A 17,464-nucleotide genomic window follows, 5' to 3' on the forward strand; every position below is an offset into this window, starting at 1 on the left:
GGAAAACTCCCAGGAATATTATAGCCAAATTCCAGAGTTCCCAGGTCAAGGAGAAAATATTGCAAGCAGACAGAAAGAAACAACTCAAGTATTATGGAAACAAAATGAGGATAACTCAAGATTTAGCAGCTGTTAAAGGATATTGAGGGATCAGAGGGTGTGGAATGTGATATTCTGGAGGTCAAAGAAAATAGGATTATGACCAAGAATCACCTACCCAGCAAAACTGAATATAATCTTTCAGGAGAAAAAATGGAAATTCAAAGAAATAGAGGACTTTCAAGTATTCTTGATGAAAAGACCAGAGCTGAATAGAAAATTTGATTTTCAAATACAAGACTCAAGAGAAGCATGAAAAGGTAAACAAGAAAGAGAAATTAACTATTTACATTCTTACATGGCATGATGATATTTGTAACTCTTGAGACCTTTCTCAGAATTATGGTAGTAGGAGAGAATATATATAGACAGAGGGCACAGGGTAAATTGAATATGAAGGGATGATATCTGAAAAATAAAATTAAGGGGTGAGAGAGGATTGTACTGGGAAAAGAAGAAAGGGAGAGGTAGAATGGGGTTAATTATCTCACATAAAAGAGGGGAAAAAAAGCTTTTACCATGGAGGGGAAGAGTAGGGAGGTGAGTGGGAATGAATGTATTTTACCTCTCATCAGATGTGGCTTAAGGGAGGAATAACAACTATATACCAATACATTTGACAATCATAGTGAAATGGATGAATATTTAGAAAGATATAAATTTCCTAGGTTAACAGAACAGGAAATAAAATACTTTTGAGCCTATTTCAGAAAAAGAAATTGAACATGCCATCAACGAACTCTCTAAGAAAATATTTCCAGGGCCAGATGGATTATAAGTGAATTCTACCAAACATTTAAAGAACAATTAATTCTAATACTATAGAAACTATTTGAAAAAATAGGTGAAGAACAACTCCTATGAAATTCTTATTATGATACAAATATGGTGCTGACACCTAAATTGAGAAGAGCCAAAAAGAGGAAGAAAATTATAGATCAATTTTCCTAATGAATATAAATGCAAAAATTTTAAATAAAATATTAGCAAAGAGAGTACATCAACTTATCATGAGGATAATACACTATGACCGAGTGGGATTTATACCAAGAATGCAGGGTTGGTTCAATGTTAGGAAAATTATCAGCATAATTGACCATATCAATAACAAAACAAATATCTCAATAGACACAAAAAAAAGCTTTTGACAAAATACAATATCCAGAGAGCAAAGGAATAAATGAAGTCTTCCTTAAAATGTTAAGTAGCATCTACCTAAACCATCAACAAATATTATATGTAGCGGGGATAAATTAGAAGCATTGTCAATAAGATCGGGGTGAAACAAGTATGTCGGTTATCACCACTGCTGTTCAATATTGTACAACATGGTACTAGAAATCTTAGCTTTAGCAATAAGAGACAAAAAAAGCAATTGAAGAAATTAGGATGGGCAATGAGAAAGCTATCATTCTTTGCAGAAGATATGATAATATACTTGGAGAATCCAAGAAAGTCAACTATAAAACTACTTGAAATAATTAACAGCTCAACAAAGCTCCAGAATATAAACTAAATCCATATAAATCATTGGCATTTCTATATATTACCAACAAAGCCTAACAGCAAGAAATAGAAAGAGAAATCCCATTCAAAGTAACTCTAGACAATATAAAATATTTGGAAGTCTACCTGCCAAGATCAACCCGTGAACTATGTGAACACAATTACTAAGTACTTTTCACACAAATAAAGTCAGATCTAAATAATTGGAAACACATCAGTTGCTCATGGGTAGGCTGAGCTAATATCGTAAAATGACAATTCTACCTAAATTGATTGACTAGTTCAGTGCCATACCAATCAAACTATCAAAAAGTATTTTCTAGAGCTCAAAAAATAACAAAATTCATCTGGAAGAACAAAAGGTAAAGAATATCAAGGGAATTAATGAAAAGAAATGCAAGGAAAGTTGGCTTAGCCATACCAGATCTAAAATTGTATTATAAAGCAGGAATCATCAAAACTACCTAGTACTGGCTAAGAAATAGAGTGCTGGATCAGTGGAAGAGGTTAGGTACGCAAGACACAGTAGTCAAAGACTACTATTTGATAAACCCAAAGACTCCAGCTTCTGGGATAAGAACTCACTATTTAACAAAGACTGCTGGGACAACTGAAAAATAGTGTGGCAGAAACTAAACACAGACCAACATCTTACACTATATACCAAGATAAAGTCAAAATGGGTATGCAATTTTGATATAAAAGTTGATACTGTAAGCAAACTAGGAGAGCAAAGAATAGTTTCCCTGTCAGATCTATGGAAATAGGAAGAATTTTTGAATAAACAAGAGATAGAGAACATTATGAAACTCAAAATGGATAATTTTATTACATTAAATTGAAAAGTTCTTGTACAAACAAGGCCAATACAATCAAGATTAGAAAAGAAGCAGAAAAGTGGGAAACAATTTTTACAACCAGTGTCTCTGATAAAGACCTCATTTCTAAAATATATAGAGAACTGAATTAAATTTATAAGAATACAAGTCATTCCCCAATTGATAAATGGTCAAAGGTTGTGAGCAGATAGTTTTCAGATGAAGAAATTGAAGCTATCTCTAGTCATATAAAAAATGCTATAAGTCACTATTGATTAGAGAAATGCAAATCAAAACAACTCTAGTTACCACATCACCCCTATCAGACTGTCTAACATGACAAAACAGGAAAATGATAAATGTTGGAGAAGACATGGGAAAATTGGTACACTAATCCACTGTTGGTGGAGTTATGAACTGATTCAACCATTCTGGACAGCAATTTGGAACTATGCCCAAAGGTCCATAAAACTGTGCACACCCTTTGATCCAATAATACCACTTCTAGGGCTATATCCCAAAGGGATTATCAAAAAGGGAAAAAGAACTATATATGCAAAAAATATTTATAGCAGTCCTTTTCGTGGTGGCAAAGAATTGGAAATTGAGGGGATGCCCATCAATTGGGGAATGGCTGAACAAGTTGTGGTATATGAATGTAATGGAATACTATTGTTCCATAAGAAATGATGAACAGGTGGAGTTCAGAAAAACTTGCATAAACGGGTGCTAACTGAAGTGAGCAGAATCTGGAAAACATTGTAACAGCAACATTGTGTGATTACTAACTTTGATAAATTTAGCTCTTCTCAGCAATGCCATGATCTAAGACAATTCCAAAAGACTCATGATGGAAAATGCTATCCATATCCAGAAAAATAATTATGGAATCTGAATGCTGATCAAAGCATATTGTTTTTCCTTTTGTTGTTTTTTTCTTTCTTATGGAAATATGTTTAATACGATTGTACTTGTACGGCCTATATCAAATTGCATTCCATCTTGGGGAAGTGGGAGAGGAAGGAGTAGGAGAAAGTTTAAAACTCAAAATTTTTATAAAAATGAATGTTGAAAACTAATAAATAAATAAATATTTTAAAAATTAAAAATGTTTTTTAGTACTAATTGAAGCAGAAGGCATAAACATAACTTTAAAGACCAGATAATTTTAGAACAGGAAATTATTCAGAGAAAGCGAATGAATAAGCTTAGAAGGACAAAAGAAAGGAAAGTATGACTATTGTTAATCTCGGAAAATTCAATGTTAAGAAGTTTCCCTCATTCTAACCCTAGGTAGTATTCTGGAGGTTTAATCCTGTGATTGTCCTAGTGGTAGATGTAACTAATATCCAGAGTTGCTTCCATTTCCCTGTTCACCTAGAGTGGAAAAAAATTAAAACTCAAATTCTTTTATTTATGGTCCACTACTTAACTCCAATTCCTGATGGTCTCTTTGATTCTCAGTTCAAATTTCCAGGTTGCAAGTTTATTTGGCTCTCCTTCTCACTCTCAGAATAAGAACCTCATCAGCTCTCCTTAAAATTCCGGAAGATTCTGCCACCCCATGTCTTAGCTCAGCCCCCTTCCTGTAGAAACTCAGTGCTCACAATTTCAGAGATTTCCTTTGAATTCACAGTACTTCAATCCTTGCCATGCATTTCTCCATGTCATTAAAGTACTAAAGTAACTTTCCTTCCTGGAATCTGGAATTTTACAGTCCCATGAAAAATCATCTATGGTACTTTAAGCCTCTGGAATTAAATGACACAATATCAAATAAATATTAGTATTTAATAGAACATGCATAATTGATCCTACGTCCCATTAATAGTATATGCTAGAGAAATAGTAAATCAAAAAACATTACATTACAGGATGCTTCAGTGACTACAGAGTTAATTATATAAGAGAAATTTATATGCACATGGCACAGCAGTATGTGCATATCCATATTACAAAAAATAAGAAGACTGGAAAAGTAGGAAAGATAAAGGTTAGGAAGGCCTTTAAAAGCCAAGGCTCTGACCTCAGTCCTGTTCTCTTCTTCTATACTATTTCACTTGGTGATCCTATCAGTTCCCTTGGATTCAACTGTCATCTCTGTGCAAGTAATTCTTTATTAGTCTAGCCATAACATTTCCTCTGATCACAGGTGGTAAAACCAATAATTTTGATTACATGGAATGTAAAAGTTTGTGCACGAGAAAAAGTAATTTAGATAAAATTAGAATAGAAGCAAAAAAAGGGAGAATGGAATTTTTTGCAAGTTTATTTGACAAAGACCTCATTTCTAAGAAATATAGAGAACTGAGTTAAACTTTATAAGAATTACAGCCCTTACCCAATTGTTCAATAGACAGTTTTCTGAAGAAAAAATTTATGCTATCTATAACCATATTAAAAATGTTCAAAATCATTAGCAAGTAGAGAAATCCAAATTGAAACAACTCTTACACACATCATATCAGTAATGATGAACAAAAATGACAATTAATGGAGGACCAGTGGGAAAACAGGCATTCTTTGTTTGTTTGTTTATATTTTACCGACAACATGTTGTTGGCAGAGCTGTGGACTTCTCCATCTATATCCAAACTACATTAAAAAATCCATTAACTCATACAAAACATTTGACCCAGCAGTACAAAATGTATATCCTAAAGAGGACAATGAAAGAAGAAAAGTACCCATGTCTACAAAATGTTTATAGCAGCTCTTTTTGTGGTAGCAAAGAATTAGAAATTGAAGGGGTACCCATATATTGGGGAATGGTTGAATAAATTAGGGCATATGAATGTGATGGAATATCGTTGTGCTAATGGTGAGAAGGATGATTTCAGAGAAACCTTAGAAGATGCATAAGTTGATGCAAATGAAGTAAGCAGAACCAGGAGGACAATGTATAAAATAACTACAATATTGTAAGGACAAACAACTTTGAAACTCTAATTAACAAAGTGATCAACCACCATTGCAAAGGACTAATGATGAAACATGCTATCCATCTCCAGATAAAGAGGTGATAGGCTCAGAGTCCAAGTTAAGGTTTATGGTTGGGGTATTTTTTGGAGGGGGTGTCATGGTCAATCTAGGAATTTATTTTGCTTGGCTACACATGTTTATAATGTATTTTGTTCATCTTGCTTTCTCAATGGGGAGGGAGAAGGAGGTGGAAGAGAATTCAGACATGAAAATAAAATAAAATGCCTATGGTATATATAATTTAAGATATTCAATAGGTAGTTGGAGATGGTCTAAAAAGTCTGGAGATGGTTCTGACTAGAGGTCAGAAGAGAGGTTATGGATGGACTAATAGAGAATTATTTCCAAAAACATAGTAATTGAATCCATGGGAACTGATAGGACCACCAAGTGAAATAGTGTAGAGGGAGAAGAGAACAGGACCCAGGACCCAGGACCCAGGTCAGAGCCAGGCTTTTAAAGGCCTTCCTAACTTTGACCCTTCCTACTTTTCCAGTCTTCTTAAACCCTATTCCCCTCTGCATATTCTAATATCTAGTGACATTGGCCTTTTGTTCTTCCTTGTATACCACATTCTATCTCCCAAATCCAAAGCATTTCCACTGACTGTCTCCCCTACCTATAATGCTTTCCCTCCTCATCTCCATTACCTAGTTTCCCAGGTGTCCTTCAAATCTCAGTGAAAGTGCCACCTTCTGAAAGAAGACTTTTCCAGTCTTCCTTCTTCTTAGTGCCTACCTTCTGAGAAAAACCATTAGAGAGCAGTATCATAAAAGCCTCAAGACAAGAGAGTATACAGAGGAAGAGAGTGATTACCATTGTCAAAAGCTGGAGGAAGATCAAAAGAACGTTAGTAACTTTAGAGAGAAGTTTCAGTTGAATGGTGAGATTGAAAGCTAGACTAAAGAGACTTCAAAAGAGAGTGTGAAAGGAAAGGAAGTGGAGGCACCTATTGTAGACAAAATTCTTGAAGAATTTTAGCCACAAAGAGAAGAAGGTTATAGAATGATAGCTAGTTGGGATGGTTGGGTCAAGTAAGGATTTTTTAGGATGGGGGAGACATAAACATGTTTGTGGGCAGTAAAGAAGCAGCCAATAATTAGGGAGCAATTAAGTATTAGTGAGAGGGTGAGGATGATAGAGGCAGGCAATTTGCTAGAGAAAACAGGATGGAATGGGATTGGTAATGCTTGTGGAAAGGTTTAACTTACCAAGAAGTAGGGCTATCCACTGTTTATGTGTGACAAAGGTGAAGGAGAAGATAATGGCAGAAGGCATCTGAATAATGTAAGATGATTAACAAGGAAAAAGAGGAAGCACTTGATCAACTGGTCTTAATTTCTTCCATTGATTTAGATCTATCCTCATTTTCATGAAATAGTTTGTAATTTTATCCATGTAGCTTTGTGTGTGTGCTTTGAAAAATAGACTCCAAAATATTTTATACATTCCATAGTTATTTTGAATGAGCTTTCTTTTTCAGTCTCTTCCTCTTGAATTTTTTTTTTGGTGACATAAGGAAGGCATATAATTTGTGTGGTTTTATTTTATATCCTGTTACTTTCCTATTAATCATTTGAATTAACTTTAGATGACTCTCTAAATAGACCTTTATGTCATCTGCAAAAAGTGATAGTCTTTTTTCCTTTTTTGCCTTTTCTAATTTCCTCAATTTATTTTTCTAATCTTATTATTGTAGCTAGCATTTCTAGCATCATGTCAAATAATTGTAGAGATAATTTCTTTACCCCTGATTTAATTATAAAGACTTCTATTTATATTATATATAATTGTGACTCAGTTTTAGATAGATACAATTGAACATATTAAGGAGCTATTGATTTATTTCTATACTTTTCATGTTTCTAACAGTAATGAATGTTGTATTTTGTCAAAGGGGTTTTTTCCACCTGTTGATATAATCATGTGACTTTAGTGGTTTATGTTATCTTATATGGTCCATTATGTTTGCTGTTTTCAACATCAAGCCAACTCTGAATTCTTAGAATAAGTGGAACCTGATCACAGTGAACAATCTTTTTGATATAATGCTGTAGCCTCTTAGTTAATATTTCATTTTAAATTGTATATCTATATTCATTAGTGATGTTGGTATATAGCTTTATTTCTCCTTTTGTCTCTTCCTGGTTTAGGTATCAAGATGATATTCATATCATTGAGTCAGTCAGTTAATATATGTTTATTAAGCATTTTCTTGTGCTTAGGTATTGACTAAGTGCTAGAGATACAAATAAAATTTAAAAATGGTATCTGATCTCAAGAAGCATATGTTTTAATTGGAGAAACAAGGAATAAATAACTAGGTATGTAGAAAACATATACAAAGTGTTGAGCTTAATCTGAGAGGGGAAGGAATTAACACCTGAGGAGATTGACAAAGACCTCCTGTAGAAGGAGGGATTAGAGTTTAACCAGGAAACCAGTAAACTAAGAAGGGAAAGTGAGGGAGTATGAGGTAAGGGGCATGTCCTCCAGATGTGGAAAATGGACAGTACAAGAGCACAGAAGTGAAAGAAAGAGTCGTGGTTGAGGAACTATAAATAAGGCAATGTATCTGTATTGCAGATATATGGAGGGAAGCAGGGTTTAAATAGGTAAAGGCCAGGTTATAAAGAGCCAAACATTAGTTTATATTTCATTCTAGAGGTGATAGCCAACTGAGCTCAATGAGTGGCGTGTGGGGATGGTGTGATGTGGCAGATAAGTAGAGAATAGATGGAATGATAAGAGATATCAGTCAAGGAAATTGTTTAAAAGACATTGCAGTTGTCCATGTAAGATGTTACGAAAGCCTAAAATAAGATTATGGCTATCCACTCAGACAGAGATGTGTGAGAAATGTGAAGATAAAAATGATAATATTTTCAGAAAGGATTTGATATGTGGGGTGAGTAAGAATGAGGAGTCTAGGTTGTGGGCCTGGGTTCCTGGGAGGATGGTGGTACACTCAACAGGAATAGGAAAATTTGAAATAAGGGAAATTTTCTGGGAAAAGAGAATTAATTCTATTTTGGATATTGAGTTTGAAAGTTCAAGATAACCAAAATATAGTTATTGAAATGTAACTGCTGTATGACTTCAATATGTGTAATAGACATTGTAATTTTTGCTTTCTTAATAGGCAGAGGAGGGAGAGAATTAAGAATTGACAATAAATTTTTTTTAAAATTGGAGAGGTGGAATTCTAGCAAGGAATGGGTTAATTTTTGTCATCAAAAAATCAAAAATTGGGGAGAAAAGGTTTTGTTGACAGTTAGTTTGTATTACTATGCAAACTTGAAATAACAAAACTCCTTTTCTTTAAAAAATACTCACAAAATAGAATCCTACTAGAAAAAAATGTAACTAACTGCAACTCAGCAGAGATATTAAGGGATCTGTATAGAGATGATGGCTGTACCAATTGGAGCTGATGATGTCACCAAGTAATATAATATATGTAGAAATGAGAAGGGTCCAAGTTTAAAGTCTTAGAGAACACCCACAGTTAGAAGGTGTAATATGGATGAAGATCCAGCAAATTACTGAGAAAGACTGGTCTAACAGGTGAAACAAAAAGTGCTTCTTCAAAATTAATAAATTTTCTTTTAATTTGCAGATCTGCATCTTAATTCTTATCTTTCTGGACCTCTTTGTAGCCTTTGATACTGCTGATTACTTTTTCTCTCTAGATTTTTTTGCAGCTTTGCTCTCTACTAATTCCCTTCTACCTTTCTGACTGTGTTTTCTCAGTTTTCTTTGCTAAATCTTCATGCAAGTCATGTCCTTTAGTACTCCCCAAAACTTTGTCCTCAGCCCTGATCTTTTCTCCTTCCATCCTATTTCACTTGGTGATCTGACCAGCTCCCATGGCTTTAACCATCATCTCTATGCAGATGATTCTCAGATTTATTTGTCCTGTCCTAACCTCTTTGCTGACCTCCAGTCTCAACTGCCTATCATGCATCTCAAAGTCCCATAGACATCTTAAGCTCAGTATGTCCAAAACTGAACTAATTATTTCCCCCCCAAACTCCCCTCTTTTCCTAACTTCTCTATTACCATGGAAGGACCACCATCTTCCCAGTCATCTAGACTCAACCCAGGTGTCATCCTTGACTTATCACTCTCCCTTACTTCCACATTCGATCAATTGCCAAGTCCTATTGTTTCTACCTTGGTATCACATCTTGTACAACTGGGTCCCAATTAGTAGGAATAATGAATCCTTTGAAATATCAAATTCACACTATACAAAGATATAATTATAAATGAAATATGATTATTGGTCCTATCTCAATGGAAATATGCAATGAAAAATTTTAAAAATGTGACCAATTCAAAGAATTCATTATTCACACTAATTTGGACCTGCCCATATATGCCATCTTCTCTCCTCTAACACTGCCATCACCCTGATTAAGGCCCTTATCACCTCATGCCTGGACTAATACAATAATAGACTGGTTGGTCTTAAAGCCTCAAGTCCCTCCCCACTACACAGCATCCTCCACTCAACTATCAAATTGATATTCCTAATGTACAAGCCATGTAACTCCCTACCACTCTCTTCTCCCATTCAGTCAACTCCAGTGGTTTCCTATTGCCAGTAGGATCAAATATAAAATACTATGTCTAGATTACAGATCCCTTTATAACCTGGTGCCTTCCTACCTTTCTGGTCTTCTTGAACCTTATACTCCACACCTCTTCACATACTCTGATTTAGTAACATTGTCCTCATTGTTCCTCCAACACAATCCTCTATAGCCTGACTCAAAGAATTTATATTGGCTGCCCTATGAATGCTCTCCGTCCTCAATTCAACTTCCTAAGCTTCCCTCTATTTCAAGTCTCAGCTAAAGTCCTACATTCTACAAGAAACTTTTTCTGGTTCTCCTTAATGCTGGTTCTTCTTAATAATTCCTTCCCCTTTGTTGATTTTTTAAAATTAATCCTGTACATATCTTATTTGTACATAGCTATTTTCATGTTGTCACCCCCATTGCTCTATAAGCTTCTTAAAAGCAAAGACTACCTTGGGCCTTTCTTTATAGCCCCAGTGCTTAGCACAGAGTTTGGCTAAGTCCCTGGTCATGTCAGGTGCTTAATAAATGCTAGTAGAATGAGAGAATTAGAAGAGAACAGTTTATTCAATGTTGGAATTGTCTTTGAATATTTGATAGAATTCACTTATAAATTCATCTGGTACAGGGATGTTTTTCCCCTTTGGGAATTCATATGTGATTTATTCAGTTCCCTGAGACTAGTTTATTTAGATTCTCTGTTTTTTTCTTTAGTTTGTCTGCATATTTTGCATTTTAATAAATATTCATCCATTTCTTTTGTAAGTAAAATAGTTTCTAATAATTTTCATCATTTCTTCTTCATTTGTTTTGAATGATCCTTAAGAGGATTTAAAAATTCTTGATTTTCACAATTTGGTTTTCCTATTTCTCTTTTTGAAGAAAAAATACTTTGCAATGATATGTTTTATATATTCTATATTATATTTTATATACCTTAAATTTTATTTATTTATATATTTTAAATTTTTATATATTATTTCATTTATTTATTTGTATATTATATACCTATTTATGTGATTTCTTTTTTATTTTTTAAATTAAATTAAATAAATATTATTTATTTATAATTATACTATTTATGAAAATTTATTGAATTTATATATATTAAATTATGTTTTCTAAAATTTCCCCGTAAAAATCAGTGAATCAAAGCAGCCAATGACCTATCCCAATTATCTTAAATAATGAGAGCATGGTTGAAGCTTTTAGAACTCTTTTAATGGTTCCATAAGCAATCAAAGGGCCTCCTCTTCACCACATGGTAAGTTAACGAGAACTAGCTATAGAATGTCCACATAAGGTCTACAGTCTCTCTAAGGCATGCATACATACAATACATACATACATATATACATACATACAGACATTTATATGCATATATATGTATGTGTGTGAGTACATGTTTACATATACTCATTTTATATTTTATTTTTATATTTTATATTAAATTGATATTCATTATATTAATGTTAAATTATATATTCATTATCTCTAGTGCCTATAAGTATAATGTAATTTCTCCATTCATCTCTTTCAATCATTTCTATTTTTATTGTTTCCTTTTCTAAGATCATGATTGCTACTGCTGGCTTTTTAAGTCCACTTGACATATAATAGATTTTGATCCAGCCCTTTGTTTTTCAATTCTATGTGTATCTTATTTAAGGTATGTTTCTTGTAAACAACATGTTGTTGGATTCTGCTTTCTAATCTGTTCTACCTTCCTCTATTTTATGAGTTCACTTTCATGGTTTTTATTACTAATTATGTATTTCTCTCTCCCCTATCTTCTTATATTTTCTACTCTTTACCCTCTGACCTCCTTTTTATAGAAGAGGATGGTGAGAGGAAGTGTGCTCAATACCAATAATCCACAACTGATCTAATTTAATTGTGTTTTAGTGCTCTTCTTTTCCCCCTTTATACACTCCCCCCCCATCGGACTTTTTCAGCATGAAGTACTTATGTTTCATAACCAGAAAGGAAGATGGAAGGACAATATTCCTTTAGTTTGCTTATGTATATTCTCTGATTCTTCATCTCCTCGATTTTTTTTCTCATCTCCTCTCTTTCAGCAGCCAATTAGGGGACTTAATCATCACATGGTACAAGGTCCTTAATAGTGAATAGTTAGAATTAGCCCCCTCTACACTTAGACTTGAAGCATATAGAAAATAATTAAAACACATTACATATATATATAATCTATCTATCTATCTATCTATCTATCTATCTATCTACATACATATATATATATATATGTATGTATTTTCCCCAGTGTAAAAATGTCAGTTCATTGAAAGCAGGGAATTTTTTTAATCTTGTTTGATATAGTGCATGACAGAGAACAGAGAGATTGAATAAAGCATTTATCAAAACTTTACTATGGGCCAGACACTGTGCTAAGTCCTGGGAAAACAAAACCAAAGAAAAAAAGGTCCCTACCCTCTAGAGGTTTACATTTTAATGAAGGAAGGCCACACTCAAAGAGAACTAAAATAACCAAGGAGAATGAAAGTACCCAGATAAGGGCAAAGTAAAAAAAAAAAAGTCCAGGGAATTGACTCTGGTTGGGAGTGAGCATGGTTGGCATGGGTACTTCCTCAAATAGAGGTTCCAGAGACAGCTCACCAATCAGAAAAGGAAGTCACACAGGTGGAGACATATTCAGCATGAGAAGTCCACTAGAGTGGAGGCATAAAAGTAATCTGGAGAGGCAAAAGCTAATTTGTTGTTCAGTTGTTCAGTCATATCTGACTCTTCATGACCATGGACCATAGCAATTCTATCATCCACTATCTCTCAAAATCTGTCCAAGTTAATCCATGTCATTTTCTTGACACTATCTATCCATCTCATCCTCTACCATCCCCTTTTCCTTTTTGCCTTCACTCTTTCCCAACATCAGGGTCTTTGCCAATTAGACCTGTCTTCTCATTAAACTAGGCTATTACATATTTGTTGACTGATCAATAAAGAGGGCCAAGGTCAGTTTGGATGGCATTAGTAAAAATGGACAGTCATATATACACTATGGGTGTCCTGAAGCATTTTCCTCAACTAGTCTGATAATCCATACTGAAATATTCAAATGAACCTCTTATCTTATTGATTTGGAAGTTTACTCCTGTGATGACTATCACAATCCATCCAAGACTATCCAGCCTAAATGATTCATGTTCTATCTTGCTGTAAATTCACCTAATTTACCCAACATGCTAGAAGTCTTCCTGACTTTCTGTTAACATCTTGGCACAGAGTGTGTGCTTGATAAATACTAGTTGATTAACTGCCATACAACAACATTATAAGTGTGTTCATATTAAAACAATAGGCTTGTGTTGTGGTGGGGAGTTTGGGGTCATTTAGGAATTTTGCAACTACCTGAAGCAATTTAACTTGTACTTTCTTCCTCCTGTTCAACTCTGGGACCACTTGTACATCTGTACTATCTATTGCAGATAGTACAAGAATGTAGAGAAGGACCTCATCATCCAGAGATAATTTCTCTTGACCTTGAACTGTGCACCAAATCTCCTCCACCACAGAGATGAGCTTCCATCTGCCTGCTGTATTTTTTATTTGACATTAATAATATCAGTTTGTTTGTTTGTTGTTTTTTAACAAAATGTCACAATTGACTTATCCTTCAAGGGATCTTATATCATCTTGACCAATACAAAGGATACTTTGTCAGAGAGAATGTTTAAGACAGTCAGTCAGTTAATAAACATTTATTAAGTGCCTACTGTGTTCCAGGCACTGTGCTGAAACTGGGAATACAAAAAGACAGTCCCTGTCCTCCATCTAAGAAAACAAAAAAACAAGCAGAGAAATATGTACAAATAAATAAATATAGAAATACAGAATAAATACAGAATAAATGAGAAATAATTAACAGTGGGAAAGGACTAGAATTAAAAGAAGTTGGGAAAGGCTCCCTAATGAAATCCATGGGAGTTGATGATATCACCAAGTGAAACAATAGAGGGAGAAGAGAGGACCCAGTGCACTCTGGAACACCAGTGGTTAGAGGGCATGTTCTGGATGAGGATCCAGCAAAAGAGACAGAGAAGAAGCAGACATATAAGGAGAAGGAGACTTTGGAAAGAGTGATGTCCCTAAAACCCAGAGAGAAGAGAATAATAAGGAGGAGAAAGTGATCAATAGCATCAAAGGCAAGGAGAATGAGGATTAAGAAAAAGGAAATTGGATTTGACAATTAAGGTATCATTGGTAACTTTATTTTTTTTTTTTGTGAGGCAATCAGGGTTAAGTGACTTGCCCCAGATCACACAGCTAGTATGTGTCAAGTGTTTGGTCTGAGGCTGGCTTTGAACTCAGGTCCTCCTGACTTCAGGGCTGGTGCTCTATCCACTGCGCCACCTAGCTGCTCCAATTGGTAACTTTAAAGAGAAGAGTTTTGATGGAATAAGATTAGAAGTTGGATTGTAAGAGGTTAAGAAAAGAGAAGCAAGAAAGTGGAGGTGCCTATTATAGATGGCCTTTATTTTATTAATTTATCTATCTATCTATTTATTTATTTAATTTAGCTATTTCTGTTAAGGGCTTCTAGTTGTCTACTTATCTAGTTGTCCTTTTAGTTATGCAGGTTGACAATACTGGAGTCATACTTGACTCTTCACTTTAAACACCCATCATCAAATTAGTCACAAAGTCCTGTTAATTCTGCCTCTACAATATAACCTGCTTCCATCCCCCTTGTCTCTACTCACATGCTTGCCCCCCTCCCTGAGTTCACACTTTAAAATCTCACCTAGACTATTGTAATAGCCTACTAATTGGTCTCACTATCTCTAGTTTCTCCTCTCTCCAATTCATCCTTCAAACAGTTCTCAATGTGATATCCCTAAAGGGATATGTTATTAAGAAGGGCAAACTGTTTACATCCCTACAAGGGAAGATGACACTTCTAACTCATGAGAACTGTATTGTTATTAAATCTTTTAAAAGGGGTATACATAGACAGAGGGGGTGAGTATAAGTTGACTTTGATGTAATGATAAAAAAATCTAATTAAATGGGTTAAAATGGATCTAAGTAAGTGGATTAAGTAGGTTATACTGGGAGATTAAGAGATTGTACTGGGAGAAAAGGAAAGGAGGAGGCAGACAAGGGTAAATTACATGAAAAGAAAAGGCACAAAACCTATTAGAGTAGAGGAAAAGAAGGGGGGAATGAGCATTGTTTGAACCTTACTCTCTTCCCATTTTGGCTTAAGGAGGGAATTACATAATCAGTTAGATATAGAAATCTAACTTGCCCTATAGGCAGTAGGAGGGAAAGGGGGAAGGAAAAGGGAAGGAGGATAGAAGGGAGGAAAGAAGTAGTAGGAGAAAAAAGGGAAGAAAACAGAGGGTGCTAATAGAAGAGAGGGCAGACTGAGGGAGGTGGTGGTCAAAAGCAAAACACTAGTGAGGAGGGAAAGAGAGAAAGGAGAAAGAAAAGGATAAACAGGGGGAAATAGGATGCAGAGAATGACACAGATAGAAATCATAACTGTGAATGTGAATAGGATGAATTCTCCCATAAAATGGAATTGGATAGCAGAATGGATTAAAAACCATAATCCTACAATATCCTACTTATAGGAAACACATCTGAAACAGAGAGATACACACAGGGTAAAGATAAAAGGCTAAAGCAGAAAATATGCTTGTGCTGAAGTAAAAAGAAAAATCCTGATCTCAGACAAAGCAAAAGCAAAAACAGATCTTATCAAAAAAGATCAGGAAGGAAACTACATACTGCTAAAGGCATCCTAGACAATGAAGTAATATTATTACTAGACATATATGTACCAAGTGAAATAGCATCCAAATTCTTAGAGAAGTTCAGGGAGTTACAGGAAGAAATTGACAGCAAAACTATACAAGTGGGGGACCTCAACCTACCCCTCTCTGAACTGGATAAATATAACCACAAAATAAACAAGAAAGAAGTTAAGGAGGTGAACAGAATTTTTGAAAAGGTAGCTATGGTAGACCTCTGGAGAAAATTGAATGGGGATAGGAAGTAATATACTTTTTCTGAGTGGTACATAGCATTTACACAAAAATTGCCCATGTACTAGGGCCTAAAAACTTCACAATCTAATGCAGAAAGGCAGAAATCTTAAATGCATCCTTTTCAGATTTTGATGCAATAAAAATTATATGTAAAGAGCCATGGAAAGATAGACTAAAAATTAATTGGAAACTAAATAATCTAATCCTAAAGAATGAATGGGTCAGACAACAAATCATAGAAACAATCAATAACTTCATTCAAGAGAATGGCAATAATGAGACAACATACCAAAACTTATGGGATGCAGCAAAAGCAGTTCTTAGGGGAAGTTTTATATCTCTAAATGCTTACATGAAAAAAATAGAGAAAGAGGAGATCAATAAATTGGGCATGCAACTAAAAAAAACAAATTTAAAATTCTCAATTAAATACCAAATTAAAAAGTCTGAAAACCAAAGAAGAGATTAATAAAATTAAAATGAAGAGAACTACTGAACTAATAAATAAAACTAAGAGCTACTTTTATGAAAAAAAAAACAATATAGGTAAAACATTGGCTAATTTAATCTTAAAAAAAAAGAAAGAAGAAAACCAAATTGCCAGTATCAAAAATGAAATGGGTGAATTCACCACCACTGAAGAGGAAATTAAACAATAATTAGGAGCTATTTTGCCCAACTCTATGCCAATAAATTAGACAATCTTAGTGAGATGGATGAATATTTACAAAAATATAAATTGCCCAAAGTAACAGAAGAGGAAGTAAAATGCTTAAATAATCTCATCTCAGAAAAAGAAATTGAACAAACCATCAATGAACTCCTTAGGAAAAAATCTCCGGGGCCCGATGGATTTACAAGTGAATTCTATCAAATATTTAAAGGACAATTAATTCCAATATTATATAGACTATTTGGGAAAAAAGTGAAAGAGTGTTACCAAATTTTTTTTAATGATACAAATATGGTGCTGCTACCTAAACTGGGAAGCATCAAAATAGAGAAAGAAAATTATAGACCAATTTCACTAATGAATATGGTAGCAAAAACTTTAAATAAAATATTAGCAAATCAATTACAGCAACTTATCATGAGAACAGTACATTATGACCAGTTAGGATTTATACCAGGAATGCAGAACTGGCTCAATATTAGGAAAACTATCATTATAATTGCTTATATCAACAACAAAACTAACAGAAACCACAAGATTATCTCAATAAATGTAGAAAAAAGCTTTTGACAAAATATTACACCCATTCCTATTAAAAACACTAGAGAGCATAGAAATAAATGGAGTCTTCCTTAAAATGATAAGTAACATCTACCTAAAACCTTCAGCAAGCATCATATATAATGAGGTTATGCTAGAAGCATTTCCAATAAGATTGGAGGTGAAACAAGGATGTCCATTATCACCACTGTTGTTCAATATGGTACA

This window comes from Vombatus ursinus, unplaced genomic scaffold (genome assembly GCF_900497805.2).
Source record: "Vombatus ursinus unplaced genomic scaffold, bare-nosed wombat genome assembly UNPS02015406.1, whole genome shotgun sequence".
Classification (NCBI taxonomy): domain Eukaryota; kingdom Metazoa; phylum Chordata; class Mammalia; order Diprotodontia; family Vombatidae; genus Vombatus; species Vombatus ursinus.